At 36.9% G+C, this 19,944-nt stretch overlaps 1 long non-coding RNA gene across 2 annotated transcripts in view; it reads left to right on the top strand.

The window, feature by feature from the left end:
- Positions 1-19,944, top strand: part of LOC129641772 (uncharacterized) — a 50,915-nt gene that overhangs the window by 3,488 nt on the left and 27,483 nt on the right. For both annotated transcript variants that reach the window (XR_008709428.1, XR_008709427.1), the window contains exon 2: positions 7,975-8,107. This is a non-coding gene — a long non-coding RNA (uncharacterized LOC129641772). The remainder of the gene's footprint in view (positions 1-7,974; positions 8,108-19,944) is intronic.

The raw sequence follows: 19,944 nt of genomic DNA, 5'->3' as shown, positions 1-19,944 counted from the left end.
GTTGATTCATCTTTGACAAAGAAGCAAAGGGGATTTAATGAAGGTTTGCTGTAGGTTTATAATAAGCCTTAATATCGGGTAGATGGAAGTCTTTTCTTCTCCAGTACCACGTATGCTATTCTATGTCTGTACCATTCCATGTAAACTTTAGAATCAAGTCAATATCAATAAGAGAGGTCACTGGGATTTTTAATGAGATTGCATTGATCTATATACAAATTTGTGCAAAATTGACATCTTAACAGTATTTAGTCTTCCAGTCCATAAACACAGAATCTTAGCCTTAATTTAGATATTCCTTTCTTTCTTTCATCAGCATTTTGTAGCTTCCACGTAAAGATCCTACCCATAATTTTTTAGATTTATACCTAGGTACATCTTTGATTTTTTAAAAAATCTATCTTAAGCATCATTTTTTAAAGTCCAAATACCATTTGTTTATTTCCTAACTACAAGAAAGCAATTGACTTTATGCATTAACCTTATATCCTATGACCTTGCTTTACTCAATTATTAGGTATAAAGGTTTTGTTTTGCTTTGCTTTTGTTTCTGGGCAATTCTTTAGACCTTTCTACCTAGAAAAGCAAGTCTCATGTAATGAAGATAATTCTATTTTCCTTTTCAATCTGTTCAGCTTTTATTTTATTTTCTTCTTTCATTGCACTTGTTATTATTTCTAACACAAAACTGAATGAATACAAAGAGGGGACATCCTTGCTTGTTCTCAATCAAAAGCGAAAATGTTCAATCTCTCATCATTAAGTATGAAGTTAGTGATAGCTCTCTTGGTTCCTGCTCTTTTCCAAGTTGAGAAGGTCTGCTTCTAATCCATAGAATTTTTATTATAGATGGTGTTGGGTTTTGTCAGATATTTCCTCTGCATTAATTGTCATGATCTTATAACGTGTTTTTTTAGGCTCTTTATGTAGTAGAGAACACTGACTGAGGTTTGAATGTTGAATCTATTAGCTTTGTTTACCTGAGATCAATCCCTCTTGGTGTGTAACTTGCTAAACATTGTATGATCTGATTTGCTAATATTATGTTGAGTATTTTTACACCTATGTTCATGAGAGATATTAGTTTCAGAATTAATTTCTTGAAATCTAGTTTTGTTATAAGCGTAATTCTGATATCATAGAACGAGTTTACAAATGCCCCCCTGCTTTCATTCTGTGGAAATATTTGTGCAGAATTGTTATCACTTCTGTGTATAGCAGGATTCGCATTTATTACTTCAACTCATTTAATAGATATAGACCTTTTCAGATTACCTGTTTCTTCTCTTTTTTGTACCTGTTTCTTCTTGAATGAGTTTGATAGTGTGTGACTGTCAAGAAATTTGTCCATTTTATTAAAATTATTAAACTTATGGTCATAAATTTATTTATGGAAGTACTTTATAATCCTTTTAATGTCCAGAGAGTTAATAGTAATTACCTGCTTACATTTCTGATATTGGTAATGTGTATGTTTTCTCTTCTGTCTTGGTTATCTTGAAAAGAGAATCATCAATTTTATTTATCTTTTCAAAGAACCAGCCTCTGATTCTAATTATTTTCCCTACTGTTTTTCTGTTTTCTGTTATACCAATTTTTGCTCTATTGTTTATTACTTATTTTCTTCTATTGCTTTGGGCTTACACTAGTCTTCTTTTAAAATATAGTTTTCAAATATTCTAACTTCAAATAACTATATATCACTTTATACATAGTACAGGTACTTTATAACAAAATATTCCCAATTTTTCCCTTCTCTTAAGACATTGCTATCATGCATAGGCTATGGTGAACCAATATATTTGATCTATGTTTACTATAATATTCCATTGTCTGAAAATAATACTATTTTTGTTTAAACAGTATCTTTCATATCAATTAGTAAAAAAAAAAAATAAAATATTTCATTTTATTTCATTATTATGTCTCTAATATTCTCCCTCTCTTTTTTAGACTTGAACTTTGATCTTAAGTCATTGTTCTTCTGCCTGAGAAAATCTTTTAATAATTCCCATAAGAAAGGCCTAGCCCTGATGAATTTCCTCTGTTTATAGTTTCAAAAATTTCTACTTCTCCCTCACTTTTGAAGGATAATTTCACTTAATATAAAATTCTAGATTACTGGAGCTTTTTTTTTTTTTTTTTTTTGCCCTCTTCACACTTTAAATATTTAATTCCATTTTATTTTAACTTGATTTTTTTTAATTCAATGATCACTTTGATTTTTTTCCTTAGGTAAGGTAGTTATTTTTCTCTGACTGCTTTCACTTTGCTTTACTCTGTCTTAGGTTTGCCACAATTCAATATGATTAATAATATAAACCTAGGTTTAGATTTCTGTTGTTTTTCTTTTGCTTTGTATTTCTCTATTATGATGTTTCCTGAGCTTCCTGTAACAATGTTTTGGGGTCCATAATTGATTTCTTATTTTCTCAACCATTAATGAGGCCTCCCTAGTGGTAAAGAACCTGTCTGCCAATGCAGGAGAAGAGGCATAAGAAACACGGGTTCAATCCTTGGGCTGGGAAGATCCCCTAGAGAAGGAAATGGCAACCCACTGCTTTATTCTATCTTATCCTTGTGATGTTCTAATCATTTTTGTCTTTTGAAGTTGTTCCACAGTTTGAATATTCCATTTCATTTTTAAAAAGTTCTTTTTCTCTGGAATGTTTCTATCGATCTGTCTTCAATTTCACGTTCTTTCCTTGGTGTAATTTATTGTTGAGCCCATCATGCCTGATATAGTGCATCAGGTAACAGGAACTGAGAGAAATACCAGTCTCTTACTGTGAGGTCTCTCTTATTTGGCTAGAAGTTGGTCTACACCACTTAATTTTGCTGTAACTGTAGATTCCAGAGTCTTCCTGTTCCTTAGGTTCTTTGATTATTTTTATCCCCTCTGTATTTTGGACTTTCCTAAACAGTCCTTTTTAGACATAGGCTGTGCCTTGCAGCTCTTTGAAGTATAATTTACCTTTTGCTACAGAACTTTGGCTGAGGTGGTAAGGTGTTGGAGAGGAAACACATTCTATAACCTCATGATTAAATCTGAAACTTTTAGTTGGCCTGTCTCTAGGCTGTGATCTTTACAAGTGTTTCTCCATTGGCATAGCTTGTTTTTTGTTTTTCCCCTTATATGAGACAGGAAGAGTTTTGAATGTGGGAGTTCTTGATAGAGAAGGAGAAATATTTTCACCTCTGAAGTAGGCCTTTGCTGTAGGAATGTTCTGAGTACACTCCTCTTTGGTTACTGATCCCTTCTCTCTGCAGTTCAGTTAGGTTCAGTCGCTCAGTCGTGTCTGAATCTTTGCAACCCCATGAATTGCAGCGCACCAGGCCTCCCTATCCATCACCGTCTCCCAGAGTTCACTCAAACTCACATCCATCGAGTCCATGATGCCATCCAGCCATCTCATTCTCTGTCATCCCCTTTTCCTCCTACCCCCAATCCCTCCCAGCATCAGTATTTTCCAAAGAGTCAACTCTTCTCATGAGGTGGCCAAAGTACTGGAGTTTCAGCTTTAGCATCATTCCTTCCAAAGAACACCCAGGACTGATCTCCTTTAGAATGGACTGGTTGGATCTCCTTGCAGTCCAAGGGACTCTCAAGATTCTTCTCCAACACCACAGTTCGAAAGCATCAATTCTTCGGTGCAAGAGCTAGGAATCTTTCTCAGATCCATGAGACCATGGCGGGGACAGTTTCTGGAAGTGAAGTCCATAAAATGCTGTGCCTCTCTAAGATTGCAGCTTCCAAACCAGTTCACATTCAGCCTCTAAAAATGCATCAGACTTATGTTCTTTGAAAGACCCAAGAAAAATTAATGTTCAGTTAACTCAGTTATTTTTTTTTCTTCTTTGAAGAAAGAAGATTTCCAAACTCTTCATGAGTCAGAATTAAAACCAGAAAAATACTAAATTTCTTTTAAAATAAACACTAAGTGATATCCAATTTTAAATAGTGTATGCAGATTTAATATGTGTTCCTTCTTTATTTAGCTATATCCAATCTTCAGTCAACTTTATCAAATGTCTTCTGAGAATTAGAAGTGTTGTTTTGTTCTTTTTAGTTAAGCAAATGGTTGAGTTTCATATCTCAGTTAATTCATCCCGAAAGAGAGATGGCATATGAAGTATGTCACAGGAAATATAATTTAAGCAAATTGTATAGAACCAGAAGCCCGGAACAAAAGATGGCTCATATCTACTTCCATTCCCAAGAATTTGCAGAAATCTTAAGAAATATTTAAATTCCCTTAAGGAGTACAAAGAAAATTTGAGTTGATTTTATTTCAGTTGACACAGACAAGGGGGTGTTCTCCATTTTTCTGCTTCAGATATCCCTAATAAAAATTATTCTTCTGCATGTGGATGGAATGTCCTGAAGATATCAGTGAGATTCATCTTATCTAATGTATCATTTAAGACTTGTGTTTCCTTATTGATTTTTCTGTTTTGATGATCTGTCCATTGGTGTAAGTGGAACAAAATTCTGTAAAGCAATTATCCTTCAATTAAAAAAATAAATAAATTAAAAAAAATTTTTTAAATATTAATCTCTGCAAGGATAAGTGAAATTCAGGCTCTCAGGACTTAAAATAATCTGATATTCCAGACCTCAAAGACATTAAATTTTTTTTTTTCAAGGAGAAGCTTTTGAGCATATATAAGTAAAACGGTGATATAATATTATGTTATTTAAAGTTATTTTAGTAAACTTTTTAGCAAATAAAATATATTTAGACTAGCATACAAATTTTAAGTGTACAGATTGCAAATTTCAAGCAAGCATACCTTTTATAATCAGCATTGATGAATCCTCACAAATTATACTCACATGTGTAACAAGACCTGTATCATGAAACAAACAATTACCAGTACTTTAAATACCCTCTTCATGTCCTTCTTTACCCTAGAACAGTGTAAGCTTTTAGGACAGCAGCCATCAAACATTTTATACGATACCGAGTATTTATGCTCTCCGTCATGTCTGACTCTGTGACGCTATAGACTGTAGCCCACCAGGCTCCTCTGTCCATGAATTTTCCAGGCAAGACTGGAGTGGGTTGCCATTTCTTCCTCCAGAGGATCTTCCAGACCCAGGGATCAAACCCATGACTCCTGCATTGTCAGAATGATTCTTTACCACTGTAACATCTGGGAAGCCCCATAAGATACCAAAGGAGAGTTTAATTTACCCTTAGGAATGACTACTAGGCAAACCACTATAAATTGTTATTTAAATATTAGGGGAAAACTCTTCTAGAATGAACTTCCTTAGTAGAAGTAGGATAGGATATGTTGCCATCAAAGTAAAATTCATCAAAATCTCAGTGGTACAGAAAAGGAAATTATATTTTTCATATAAAATGCACTTGAAGTCTGGGTGACGCTCCAGGGAAACTATTTTCTACATTACCATGTACTCACTGATCCAGACATGTTTGTTTCTTCATCTCAATAAAAGGCTAATGTGGTTGTTCTAAAAAGGGAAGAGATGAATGAGTGTCACACTGCTTTTACTTCTTCCCACAACACTTGGGCTATCACCAGGCACATTACACCAGTAGAATAGAAGCAGTAATATGTACTGTGTTCAGAAAGAAAGGAAAGTTGGCTAAGGGTGAGGGTAGAAGCTTTTCCTAGAAGAAATATTTGGGGATTTATCTCAAACATGCTAAATTATTTACTTAACAGCAAAAAATATTTGTTTATTGAAAGCAGAACAGTTGTTCTAAATAAAATATTTCCTTTTGAAAATTGTTTATTTTTCAATATTGATTTAGTTTGCTTTGTGCCTATATATTACTGATTCTTATTGTGTGTTTACTTTTCTCTTGTCTTTTAAGGTATAGCTTGAAGATAAACTGGAGATGCAGATCTAGTCTTTATCTTGTCTGTATGGAAAGTTTGTAAGAAGTAATTAAACTAGATTGTTGAATTTACTTTTAGTAGCTTAGATAATGATGATTGTGTTCTGAAATTTGGAAGAAGAAAGCAAAGGGTGCCTGTACCTGTGAGGATATTGGTGCAATTTTCCATAAATACAAAGTAAAATCTCACTTCACATCTTCCTGTGAAAATGGCATTGCTTAGACATCGATGGGACTCTATGGCTGGGCCTTTGTCATTGGTTGAAAACATATCCTCTTGCTAAGCTTGGTTACTGGATGGGGACATTGAGATTTTGGAAGTCTTTCTAATGTTATAGGTCTTAAAACTCTTTTCTTCCTTAATCCTGAAAAAGATACACATGAGAATATAAACCTGTGACTTTAAATGATTGTTAAAGAAAGAATCATGAAGAAACTAGAATCTCAATCAAGGCCAGTAGACTAGAACTCAGCACTGATTTATAGCCAAAGAATTAAAGCATTTTCTGGCTCTTCAGCTAGGTATACACAAACACATGTAAACACACAACATGTACATTATTTCAAACTTATAAATTTGCTTTCCATCTACAAAAATCAATAATTTTGCAATAGATTTAAAAATATCACATATCAGTACATCGTCCTGTGGCACTACTTGTTTATTAAATCCTCATTATTCTATATGCAGCATCAAAATTTGGAATTATGTTGAGAGAGTCAATTCCTAGGCAGGTTGATAAGAAGTCCAGGGTCTCCCAGCAGAAGAAAGGGGGTTGGGGCTCTCAAGGTGGAGATATGGGTCTGGAGTCCTCAAGGAGGAGAAATGGACAAAATGCTTTTTTTTTCTTAAGCCTAGAACTGACGATTACACAACAAAACAACTCAGCTTAAACTCTGTACTAAGGATTATATAACAACAATGTATCCTTCTTGAGACATGTTTCCCCTTCTCAAGAACCTTCTGACTAATCCTGTTATCTTAAAATGTTTATTATGGGAGTGGATCTGTAATGGCCATTACAATCTTGAGATATTCTTTTTTATTTACTCTAATAACCAATTAAAAAATATATAACTCCCTTGTTAAGATTGGTTCCAAATAGGAAAAGGAGTATATCAAGGCTGTGTATTGTCACCCTGATTATTTAACTTATATGCAGAGTACATCATGAGAAACACTGGGCTGGAGGAAGCACAAGCTGGAATCAGGATTGCAGGGAGAAATATCAATAACCTCAGATATGCAGATGACACCACCCTTATGGCAGAAAGTGAAGAACAAAAGAGCCTCTTGATGAAAGTGAAAGAGGAGAGTGAAAAAGTTGGCTTAAAACTCAACATTCAGAAAACGAAGATCATGGCATCCGGTCCCATCACTTCATGGCAAATAGATGGGGAAACAGTGGAAACAGTGGCTGACTTTATGTTTTGGGGCTCCAAAATCACCGTAGATGGTGACTGCAGCCATGAAATAAAAAAACGCTTACTCCTTGGAAGGAAATTTATAATCAACCTAGACAGCATATTCAAAAGCAGAGACATTACTTTGCCAACAAAGATCCTTCTAGTCAAGGCTATGGTTTTTCCAGTGGTCATGTATGGATGTGAGAGTTGAACTATAAAGAAAGCTGAGCATCAAAGAATTGATGCTTTTAAACTATGGTGTTGGAGAAGATTCTTGAGAGTCCCTTGGACTGCAAGGAGATCCAACCAGTCCATCCTAAAGGAGGTCAGTCCTGAGTGTTCATTGGAGGGACTGATGTTGAAGCTGAAACTTCAATACTTTGGCCACCTCATGCGAAAAGCTGACTCATTTGAAAAGACCCTGATGCTGGGAAAGATAGAAGGTGGGAGAAGAAGGGGATGGCAGAGGATGAGATGGTTGGATGGCATCACCGACTCAACGGACATGAGTCTGAGTGAACTCCGGGAGGTGGTGATGGACAGGGAGGCCTGGCATGCTGCGGTTCATGGGGTCGCAAAGAGTCAGACACGACTGAGTGAATGTGCTGAACTGAAATTGCTAAGACTAGCGAGAGGGGCACTCTCTGTCCCCCTTCTGATGTCTATGTCAGAAGCTTTCTCTGTTCCTTTTTAGACTTTAATAAAGCTCTGCTATACAAAAGCTCTTTGATCAAGTCTGGTCCCTGGTCCTGAAGCTAAATCTTCTTTGGAGATCATGAATCTGACATCATTCACCATAAGCTATCATCTGGGATCTTCAGGACAAGGTAAGAACACTCAGAGCTCTAGCCTCTGTGCTAAGGAAGGGTTAAAATCCATCATTGAAAAGTTAAAGCAACAGGGGCTATTAATTCCCTGTAATAGTCCAGGCAACACTCCTATTTGGGTTGTGAAAAAGTCAAATGATAAATGGAGACTAGATCAAGATTTACAAATAATAAATGAGGTTGTGGTTCCTTTACACCCCAGGGTGCCTAATCCTTATACTTTGTTGTCTGAAATTCCTGCATGGGCCAAATATTTCTCAGTAATTGATTTAAAAGATGCCTTCTATTCTGTACCATTGGTGGAGGAAAGTCAATTTCTATTTGTCTTTGAAGACCCTACTCGCCAGCTTCTCAGTTAACCTGGACAGTTTTGCCCCAGGGCTTTTGTGACAGCCCCACCTATTTAGCAAAGTTTGTCCTGGGATTTACAAAAATTTAATAGCTCCAAGGCAGTGGTGCTACAGTATGTAGAAGATGTTCTGTTCTGTGCTGAGACAGAGGAAGCTTGCTCACAAGCCTCAGATGTCTTCCTAAGCTTTTTGGCTGGCTGAAGTTATAAGGCATTAAGGGAAAAGGCTCAGCTTTATCAACAGTCTGTTAAATATCTGGACCTAATCATATCAGAAGGGACTAGGGCCATAGGCCCCTAGAGAATTAAACCTATATTGAATCATTCCCTACCTATGACTTTAAGACAATTGAGAGGATTTTGGAGAATCACAGGCTACTGATGAATTTGGATTTGGGGTTATGGGGAACTTCAGTTCAGCTCAGTCACTCAGTCATGGGCAACTCTGAAACCCCATGAACTGCAGCATGCCAGGCTTCCCTGTCCTTCACCAACACCCGGAGTCTACCCAAAGCCATGTCCATCGAGTCATTGATGCCATCCAACCATCTCATCCTCTGTCGCCCCCTTCTCCTCCTGCCTTCAATCTTTCCCAGCATCAGAGTCTTTTCCAATGAGTCAGTTAGTTCAATGGGAAACTTGCCTAGTCTTTATATAAACTTATAACTGAAATTCAGCAGGCCCAAACCAACAAACTGGTTTGTTCCACGAGTCTGTAAAGGCTTTTAAGGTTCTTCAAACTGCTCTCCTGCAAGCTCCTGCTTTAAGCTTGCCCACAGGATCAGAGTTCGATTTGTTTGTCATAAATAAGGGTTTGACACAACTCTGAGGGCCTCAGCAGCAACCTATAGGATCCCTGAGCATAAAATTAGATGTAGTGGAACATGGGTGGCCACATTGGCTGAGAGTAATTGTCATAATTGCTTTATTTGCACCCGAAGCTCTCACATGTATTAGTGGTAGAAATCTTACCATACTGACTTCTCATCATGTGAATGGAATCTTAAACTCTAAAGTTAATATTTGGATGGAAGACAGTCAGCTTCTTAAATATCAGTCACTGTTGTTAGAAGGACCAATTACTAAGCTTAAAGTTTGTGGAAACTTAAATCCTGCCACTTTACTTCCTGAAAAGGAAGATGAAACATCGATCACAATTGTTCCCAATTCCTAACTTTTAACTATGCAGCTTGGGAAGATCTAATGGATACCCCATTAGACAATTCTGACATGGATATATTTACAGATGGCAGTTCTTTTGTTCAAGATGGGAAGTGGAAAGTAGGTTACGCTGTGGTTACATCTGAACAGATTTTAGATGTAAATTCTAATTATAATGATTGGCAACAATTGGGATCTTGTCTCAAGAAATATGAAATGTAATCATTCCTGTGCTTTCCAAACCTAGTTCAGGTCCTCCTTTTGCCTGGCCAGAAACTCATTGGGACTGGATCCCTCAGTTATGATGGTTTGCTCCAAATGGGACCTACTGGATATCTGGCTCCTACCTATGGGTGTGGCTTTCCCCTGGCTGGATAAGGAGATGCACCCTAGGTCTAGCTTTTACTCATGGCTTCATATTTTCAGAGCTTCCAGAGAAGCCTGCTAATACGCCACACCTTAGAACTTTCTGGCAAGGTCTGTTTTTTCACTGGTATGATTATCTGGCTGCAATACTAGTTCCCTTTAAGGGAACTACAGATGTTACACTATGAGTTGATGTTCTGACTAACTTTACTCAACAGGCTTTACAAGATTCTCAGAAAAGCTATTTCGGCCCTTAATGCTGAACAAATACAAATTAGAAAGATGATTTTACAAAACAGATTGGCCTTAGATATTCTAACAGCCATACAAGGAGGAACTTGTGCCATTCATAAACAATATTGTACATATATACCAGATATGAGTCCTAATGTTATTAGCATTACCATATACATGATCAAGATGATTAAGGTTATGCATTCTCCTGAACCCTCAGTCACCTTACTTTGGGAAATGTTAACTAGCTCACTATGGTAGAAAGCTATCTTAATCATAATAATTCTAATTGTTCTGTTTTTACTGTTTGCTCCCTGCAACTGTAACTCTGTAACTGGGTTTATTTCTAACCATCTGAAAGCTTTTAAGTTACAAGTGGTTGTCCAGGCTCCTACCAGTACCACAGCCTCCTCCAGCTAGTACTTGGGGCCCCTGGATCACAGACCCTCCAAATGAGGGTTAGGAGAATATGCTGCCTCAACAATTTAGGGACAACAGCCCTCAACACAGGAAGTAGTTATGGAATGAAAATGACACCCCTTTCATAATTATCCTAAAAGCAGGGTTGGGGGAGGAGGGGGGATGAGAGAATCAATTTCTAGGTAGGGTGATAAGGACTCCAGGGCCCCAGAGGAACAGAAAGGAGTCTGAAATTATCAAGGAGGAAGAAAAAACAAACATATTTTTTCTTTTTTTTTTCTCTACATTCCTTAGTCTTAGTCACATAATTTTTTTTTTTTTTAATTTAAGCTCAGAATTGATGGTTACACAACAAAACAACTCAGCTTAAACTCTGTACTAAGGATTGGGACTGAAAAGGTCATTTTTCATTCCAATCCCAAAGAAAGGCAATACCAAAGAATGCTCAAATTACTGCATAATTGCACTCATCTCATATGCTAGTAAAGTAATGTTCAAAATTCTCTAAGCCAGGCTTCAACAATTTGTGAACCATGAACTTTCAGATATTCAAGCAGGTTTTAGAAAAGGCAGAGGAATCAGAAATCAAATTGCCAATATCCATTGGATCATCAAAAAAGCAAGAGAGTTCCAGAAATTATCTATTTCTGTGTTATTGACTATGCCAAAACTTTTGACTCTGTGGATCACCACAAACTGTGGAAATTTCTTAAAGAGATGGGAATACCAGACCACCTGACCTGCCTCTTGAGAAATCTGTATACAGATCAGGAAGCAACAGTTAGAACTGGACATGGAATAACAGACTGGTTCCAAATAGGAAAAGGAGTACTTCAAGGCTGTATATTGTCACCCTGCTTATTTAACTTATATGGAAAGTACCTCATGAAAAGTGGTGAGCTGGGTGAAGCACAAGCAAGAATCAAGATTGCCAGGAGAAATATCAATAACCTCAGATATGCAAATAGCACCACCTTTATTACAGAAAGTGAAGAAGAACTAGAGTGAAGAGCTAGAGTCTGTTGATGAAAGTGAAAGAGGAGAGTGAAAATGTTGGCTTAGAGCTCAACATTCAGAAAACTAAGATCATGGCATCCAGTCCCATCACTTCATGGCAAATAGATGGAGAAACAGTGGAAACAGTGGCAGACTTTATTTTTGGGGGCTCCAAAACCACAGCAGATGGTGATTGCAGCAATGAAATTAAAAAACGCTTACTCCTTGGAAGAAAAGTTATGACCAACCTAGACAGTATATTAAAAAGCAGAGACATTACTTTGCCAACAAAGGTCCATCTAGTCAAGGCTATGGTTTTTCCTGTGGTCATGTATGGATGTTAGATTTGGACTGTAGAGAAAGCTGAGTGCCAAAGAATTGATGATTTTGAACTGTGGTGCTGAAGAAGATTCTTCAGTCTCTTGGACTGCAAGGAGATCCAACAAGTTCATCCTAAAGGAAATCAGTCTTGAATATACATTGGAAGGGCTGATGTTGAAGCTGCAACTCCAATAGTTTGGCCACCTGATGTGAAGAACTGACTCATTTGAAAAGACCCTGATGCTGGGCAAGATTGAAGGAAGGAAGAGAAGGGGACGACAGAGGATGAGATGGCTGGATGGCATCACCAACTCAGTGGACTGAGTTTGAGTAAATTCCGGGAGTTGGTGATGTACAGGGAAGACTGGCGTGCTGCAGTTCCTGGGTGGCAAAGAGTTGGACATGACTGAGCTACTGAACTGAACTGAAAGATTTTATAATAACAATGTATTCTACTTAAGGACAGTCTCTCCTTCTTGAAAACCTTCTGACTAATCCTGGTATCTTAAAATGTAAATTATGGGAGTGGTTCTGGTAAAATTTTTCTATTGTTAAATTCTAATCCTGTTATCTTAATATGTAAATTGTGGGAGTGGGTCTGGTAAAATCATTACAACCATGAGACATTCTTTTGATTTATTGTAATAACCAATTTAAAAAAGTAAGAGAAGCGAAAAGCAAAGGAGAAAAGGAAACATATAAGCATCTGAATGCATAGTTCAAAAGAATAGCAAGGAGATGTAAGAAAGCCTTCCTCAGAGATCAATGCAAAGAAATAGAAGAAAAACAACAGAATGGGAAAGTCTAGAGATTTCTTCAAGAAAACTAGAGATACCAAGGGAACATTTCATGCAAAGATGGGCTCCATAAAGGACAGAAATGGTATGGACCTAACAGAAGCAGAAGATATTAAGAAGGGGTAGCAAAAATACACAGAAGAACTGTACAAAAAAAGATCTTCACGACCAAGATAATCACGATGGTGTGATCACTCACCCAGAGCCAGACATCCTGGAATGTGAAGTCTAGTGGGTCTTAGAAAGCATCACTATGAACAAAGCTAGTGGAGGTGATGGAATTCCAGCTGAGCTATTTCAAATCCTGAAAGATGGTGCTGTGAAAGGGCTGCACTCAATATGCCAGCAAATTTGGAAAACTCATCAGTAGCCACAGGACTGGAAAAGGTCAGTTTTCATTCCAGTCCCTAAGAAAGGTAATGCCAAAGAATGCTCAAACTACCACACAATTGCACTCATCTCACACGGTAGTAAAGTAATGCTCAAAATTCTCCAAGCCAGGCTTCAGCAATACGTGAACTGTGAACTTCCAGATGTTCAAGCTGGATTTAGAAAAGGCAGAGGAACCAGAGATCAAATTGCCAACATTCGCTGGATCATGGAAAAAGCAAGAGAGTTCCAGGAAAACATCTATTTCTGCTTTATTGACAATGCCAAAGCCTTTGACTGTGTGAATCACAATAAACTGGAAAATTCTGAAAGAGATGGGAATACCAGACCACCTGATCTGCCTCTTGAGAAATCTGTATGCAGGTCAGGAAGCAACAGTTAGAACTGGACATGGAACAACAGACTGGTTCCAAATAGGAAAAAAGGAGTACGTCAAGGCTGTATATTGTCACCCTGCTTATTTAACTTATATGCAGAGTATATCATGAGAAACGCTGGGCTGGAAGAAGCACAAATTGGAATCAAGATTGCCGGGAGAAATATCAATAACCTCAGATATGCAGATGACACCACCCTTATGGCAGAAAGTGAAGAGGAACTAAAAAGCCTCTTGATAAAAGTGAAAGAGGAGAGTGAAAAAGTTGGCTCAAAACTCAACATTCAGAAAATGAAGATCATGGCATCTGGTCCCATCCCTTCATGAGAAATAGATGGGAAACTGGAAATAGTGTCAGACTTTATTTTTTTTTGGCTCCAAAATCACTGCATATGGTGATTGCAGCCATGAAATTAAAAGACACTTACTCCTTGGAAGGAAAGTTATGACCAACCTAGATAGCATATTCAAAAGCAGAGACATTACTTTGCCAACAAAGGTCCATCTAGTCAAGGTTACGGCTTTTCCAGTGGTCATATATGGATGTGAGAGTAGGAATTTGAAAAAGCTGAGCACTGAAGAATTGATGCTTTTGAACTGTGGTGTTGGAGAAGACTCCTGAGAGTCCCTTGGACTGCAAGGAGATCCAATCAGTTCCATTCTAAAGGAGATCAGTCCTGGGTGTTCTTTGGAAGGACCGATACTTAAGCTGAAACTCCAGTACTTTGGCCACCTGATGTGAAGTGTTGACTCATTGGAAAAGACTGATTCTGGGAGGGATTGGGGGCAGGAGGAGAAGGGGATGACAGAGGATGAGATGGCTCGATGCTGGGAGGGATTGAAGGCAGGAGGAGAAGGGGACGACAGAGAATGAGATGGCTCGATGGCATCACCAACTCGATGGACATGAGTTTGAGTGAACTCCGGGTGTTGGTGATGGACAGGGAGGCCTTGGGTGCCGCAATTCATGGGGTCCAAAAAGTTGGACACAACTGGGCGACTGAATTGAACTGAACTGAACTCATAGCTCCCTTGATAAAACTAGCGAGTGGGGTACTCTCCACCCACTTCTGATATCTGTGTCAGAAGCTTCCTCTGTCCCTTTTCACTGTAATAAAACTTCTCCCACACAAGAGCCCTGAGTATTCAAGCCTGGTCTTTGGTCCCGAAGCTAAATCTTCGGAGCTCAGGAATCCAACGTTGTTCAGGGAAAGCTTTCAATGTGATAAACAAGGCTATGCCCCCAGTTTTCAAAGATCTAAGTCTAGGCTGGCATATCATTAACCAGCTCTGATGACACATTTATGTCACTGAATCTGTCTGGATACACATTCTCATTTCCTTACTGGTTTCACTTATTGCAGTGAATGAAGATCACTTATAAAAAGTGTCTTTTAAAATAGCATACAAAACTCTGGGTCTCACTCCTACAGAAGCCATTTAAACAGCCCAATTCCATCTCCTAGTTAAATGCTGCCAAAGAAAAACTGTAAGTGAGACTAGCATGGGGGGGTGGGGTAAGGGTTTGGAGGAAACAAACAAACAAACAAACAAAACAACAAAAAAAAAACACCAAGCTAAGCCTCAGCCCATCAACACAATTATATAATGCAATAATTTGATGCTACTAAGCCTCTGACTCTGAGAATGGTTTTAATGCAGTGATACCAGATAATAGACATTTAGGTCTGTATCTTATCCCCAGGATTTCTAAAGAAAATTTCTCCAAATGATTCTAATACTCAGCCAAACTTGCAAATGGCCAATTTAAATGATAGTGGATAGATTTTCCAGTTTCAGCATTTCAGGAATCTAGGACCATAGTCGGTCCAGAAATAAATCAGAGTCTTAATGTGATTCAATCTGAATAAAATTCTCCATATCATCTCCTTCCAAGGTTCTAGCATTTAGGTAGTCTCAAGAGACACGTCCAAAAATTCAGACTCACTACCCAATATGACAGTACTAAATGATAGAAATACCACAAATTCTGCCTTTTGCAATCCTCATTAAATGTTCCAATTGGCAGCCTACTAGTTGAGTCCTAGGTATCATGGGAAATATTGCATATCAGACTGCAACTCAGGAAAATTTATCCTACATTTATAGGATTTCTATTTTAACTCTAACCTGTGTTTGAATATTGACTTTATCATTCAAAACTAAACAAAACAAAACATTAGTGCAGAAGTATTTTACCAGATCCCTAAGTGAACCTAAGCCAGTGTGACTGGTGTGTAAAAATGCATCATGGCCAAAGATTACAGGTTGTAAAAGATTTTCACAACTAGTTCAGAGGTAAAGGGCCAGGCCAAAACACATAAGCTTATGATCTCCTAGAAAAAAAATATTGAGATGAAGACTTCTGGTCCCAAGGAGATAAGGGCTTGATCTTACTCTTTCTTGAGAGTCAGTGGTAGGTCCTCAGCAGCAATCAAGCCTATGAGCAATATTATTGAAGGAAACAACACACCAGCCTTTTAATATTTTTATATACTATCTCATAAAACTCAAAGGAAAAAATGTACTTCCCTCTCTCAAGAAATTGTCATGTACTGAGCCAGACTCTGAGAGGAGTTCTCTTTGCCTTACAATGACTTCCATAATAAACTTTGCATTCGACTCATTTTTACTCTTTATTCCTCTGGCCAGACATTTGGCTTTTTGCATGTGAATTTCATCTACCCCCCAACCTATGTTTATACAGCAGTTCAAGATTAAATTCTGTATAAGAAACTCCATTCCTTTCCTTTCGTTGTTTTAAAACTCCAAAATAAAGAAAGTAATAAATTGTTTCAAAAATTATTTCATTTATTGGTTGAGTATTTGTTAAAACTGTGAGTAGATGATATGAACTCAACTTACGTGCTCTGAAATTGTGAATTATGGGTCTGTTTTCCACCATTTCACAAAATGTTCTACTCTAACTTCTGCTTGTAATTAGTTACTTTGGAAAGAACTAAGCAGATGTGTTACAGTTTCTTTGAATTATCAGCGTGTATTTAAGACAAACTCCATCTTCTGAAGAAATTGTGTCCTCCAGGGAATTATTTGTCTTCTGCTAACAGACTTTTATTTGGGATGTGAAGTTAGTTTTAGGTTTCAGGTGTTCTGGCTGGAGATTAATGTAGCTAACAGTTACAGCATAAATTTTTTAACTCAAGCTCAACACACTTGGTTCTGATTCTTGATTTCTAAGAAAGGTGGTTTTCTCAGGCATTACTAGCTAGAAACCATAAGTGTACACGGATTTGCAGCAAGTAGGATTGATGTGACAAACTAGAAGAGTAAAGGTTGCTGGAAGAAAGTTTTAGAACAATTATTAAACTTTCCCTATAGTACATTATGAGTGCTTAGTCACTCAGTCATGTCTGACTCTTAGTGACTCCATGGAGTGTAGGCCACCAGGCTCTTCTGTCCATGGGGGTTCTCCAGGCAAGAATACTGGAGTGGGTTGCCATGCCCTTCTCCAGGGAATCTTCCCAACCCAGGGACAGAACCCATTTCTCCAGCATTGCAGGCAGATTCTTTACCAACTGAGCCACTCGGGAAGCCCATAGTACATTAGAGATAAACTCTATTACCGATGTTGGTTTTTTAGGAAAATAAGTGTGCAGGATGCATTTATATTATATGCATATTATATAAATGTGCATATATATATCATGAAAACAAAAAATTCTCAACACAGATTTCAGAAAATAATACTTTTATTTTTTAGAAAATAAATATTAGTATTGGGAAAAATAAGTGGTTTCAATACTTAATATGAAAGGTTAAAGGGAAAACATCACCTATCGTTATTCATTTGAATATATACATCCAATTATGATCTACCAATCAGAAGATAATTTTACTTTCTCTGTTATGTTGCCAATTTATCATTTTCTACTTCAGTATTTAAGTGCTTTAAAATCTTATTCATTCTTAATAATACCCTTACTTTTAATTAAAGTAGTCTCAGAAATAATGTTATGCCTTCTCTATTTTACAAATGACTTGGTTCCTAGTCATCAACCAAGAAAAGCATCTTTTTTTTTTTTGCAAATATGCTTAGAACTGCATATTAATAAGGTTACATACTGGTTTTATATAGGATAGTATTTTATATCCAAACAGTTTTCTCCATATATTTAAATCTAAGATTATTGTGCATTTTAAAGTATAGTCTAAAGCAAGTATTATCAAAGTTCAAAGGAATAATTAATAGTATTCATTACTTTTCTTTTAAAAAATGAAGATATTATGTGTCAATAGACTATGACTTAAATTTCCTCAAGGCCTTCACCCTTATAAATTATATTATAAAGATTTTCATGTTTGAAATTTTCTTTTCGTTTTGCCTGTATTTAGCTATCTTACTCATGACAAAAATAATGACTCTTACAAAAAAATTATATTTTGTTGAATCTCAAAAAGGACACTTGGAATTATCAGTGCAAATTTTTATAATTTTAAAATGAACACAGTTTATATCTTAAAGAAAAAAGTAAAGTTAAATAGTAATTTGCTTAATGAAATAAAGCATATTAAAATATATCAATTCAGTTTAGTTTTATAGTTCATGGTTTAAGCATGAGTTTATGTTTAGTGTCTATTTTAAATAAAACATTTGCTTCAGTAAGGTCCCTAACTTCACTTACAACATCCTCAGAAAATAAACATGAGAAAATCTTTTATCTAACAAAGATATCTTACCCAGATATTCTCTGAAGGAGTAAGATCAGTCTTCATATACTATACACTGCTTCTCAGGGTGTATTTAAAAAACAAACATGGTTTGAAGCTACAGACAGTTAAGACAACCTCTCATCTCACTCCTAACCTATACACAGTAGAAACAGGTATCCTAACTTTCTTATTTTATAAGAGCTTGATTCTAATTTGGGAGGCCATCAAAACTGTGAAAAACATGTGAAACATAACTTTGGCTCCAATCTTCCATCTATACATTCATGTAACTCCCACTGAAACTAATTATTTTTTTTCTTCAGTTTATGTTACTAGGAGTTGGGCATGCAGAAGTTTCAATTAAATTGTCCATACTGAAATCAATGGGAGTTCAGTGATATTGATGGGGATTACATACATGAAAAAGATGTAAAAGAAGATGTTAAAATTTGTTAAGACCCTTTAGCAAGGCAACATGTTCCTGAAAATTGATTCACTTCTCTTCTAAATCAGAGTTTGAATTTTATGTATGCTAAATTGTTAAGCTTTTTTACATGATTAAAAATATATATTTAAAAGAGATATAAGCAGACATCTGAATTCTCCCAATTTATCATATAAAATATATTTTTTGCTCCTCTTGGTAATAAACCTGTTTTTTTTTTAATTTCATATTAATGTGTTGTTGCATGGTTTTATTGGCTGAAATGTAATTTAAAATATTGGGAATGACACTCTCCTGTGTACAGTCTGTTGATCTTCATTCAACCCATCCAGTAACAATGGACGCTGGGCATGGAACATTTCCTTACCAAGCAATGAACAGCTATACAGTGGGGCTTGTCAGCTTATTCAAGAAATATCTTTTCTGGTTTCATGCTCAATAGTGTTCCTTTGCTCTGCTGAAGTATGTATGTCAGTGCACTTCAGTCATATCCCAGTTTTTAGTGTTCCAGACTTGACAGAGGAAGGGTCAAAGTCCTTTTGCTGGGACATGGGGAGTGTTGCACATAGGCCAGTTGCTCTGTGACTGCTGCCAGGGACACCTGCTAGTCATGAGGGATTTACACAGCCATTGAAGTTGATCTTACTCTGTCTCTTCTGTGTGTGACTAAAAGTATTCTTCCACCAATACTCGCTGTCTTGAGTTTTCTTTGGTGACTTTTTTTTTTCTTGCTGATTTTTTTGATACCAAAGATGCAAAAGAGTTTAACTCCTGGTGGCTAGTATTGTGATGATCTTTGCTGTTTTCCATCTAGTTGGAGTCCTACTCTGGCACTGATAACCAGTACCTCGTGTTCTGCTCAGTATAAAATTTTGCTGCAAATGTATTTAAAAGAGAGGAAGAGGTGACCACTGAGCAACTACTCAACCAGTCCATTAATACACAACAGTTTAGTTGGCTATGGATGCTTTCCCTCTCAAGAAGATATAGAGCTATTAAGGGAAAAAACATTGAAAATCTTACTACAAGATGTGATAGGTAAGTGGGTAAGTAGTTACATAGTAGAATTAATGAAAACACAGCATGTAAGACCACCCAAGACAGATGGGTCACGGTGGAGAGGTCTGACAAAACATGGTCTGTTGGAGAAGGGAATGACAAACCACTTCAGTGCTCTTGCCATGAGAATCTCATGAACAGTATGAAAAAGCAAAACGATATGACACTGAGAGATGAGCCCTACAGGTCAGTAGGTGTCCAATATGCTACTGGGGAAGAACAGAAATAGTGCAACAAAGAATGAAGATGCTG

This window comes from Bubalus kerabau, chromosome 1 (assembly GCF_029407905.1).
Source record: "Bubalus kerabau isolate K-KA32 ecotype Philippines breed swamp buffalo chromosome 1, PCC_UOA_SB_1v2, whole genome shotgun sequence".
NCBI lineage: Eukaryota > Metazoa > Chordata > Mammalia > Artiodactyla > Bovidae > Bubalus > Bubalus kerabau.
The sequence above is the reverse complement of the archived record's forward strand: the minus strand, read 5'-3'. Positions and strand labels throughout refer to the sequence as shown.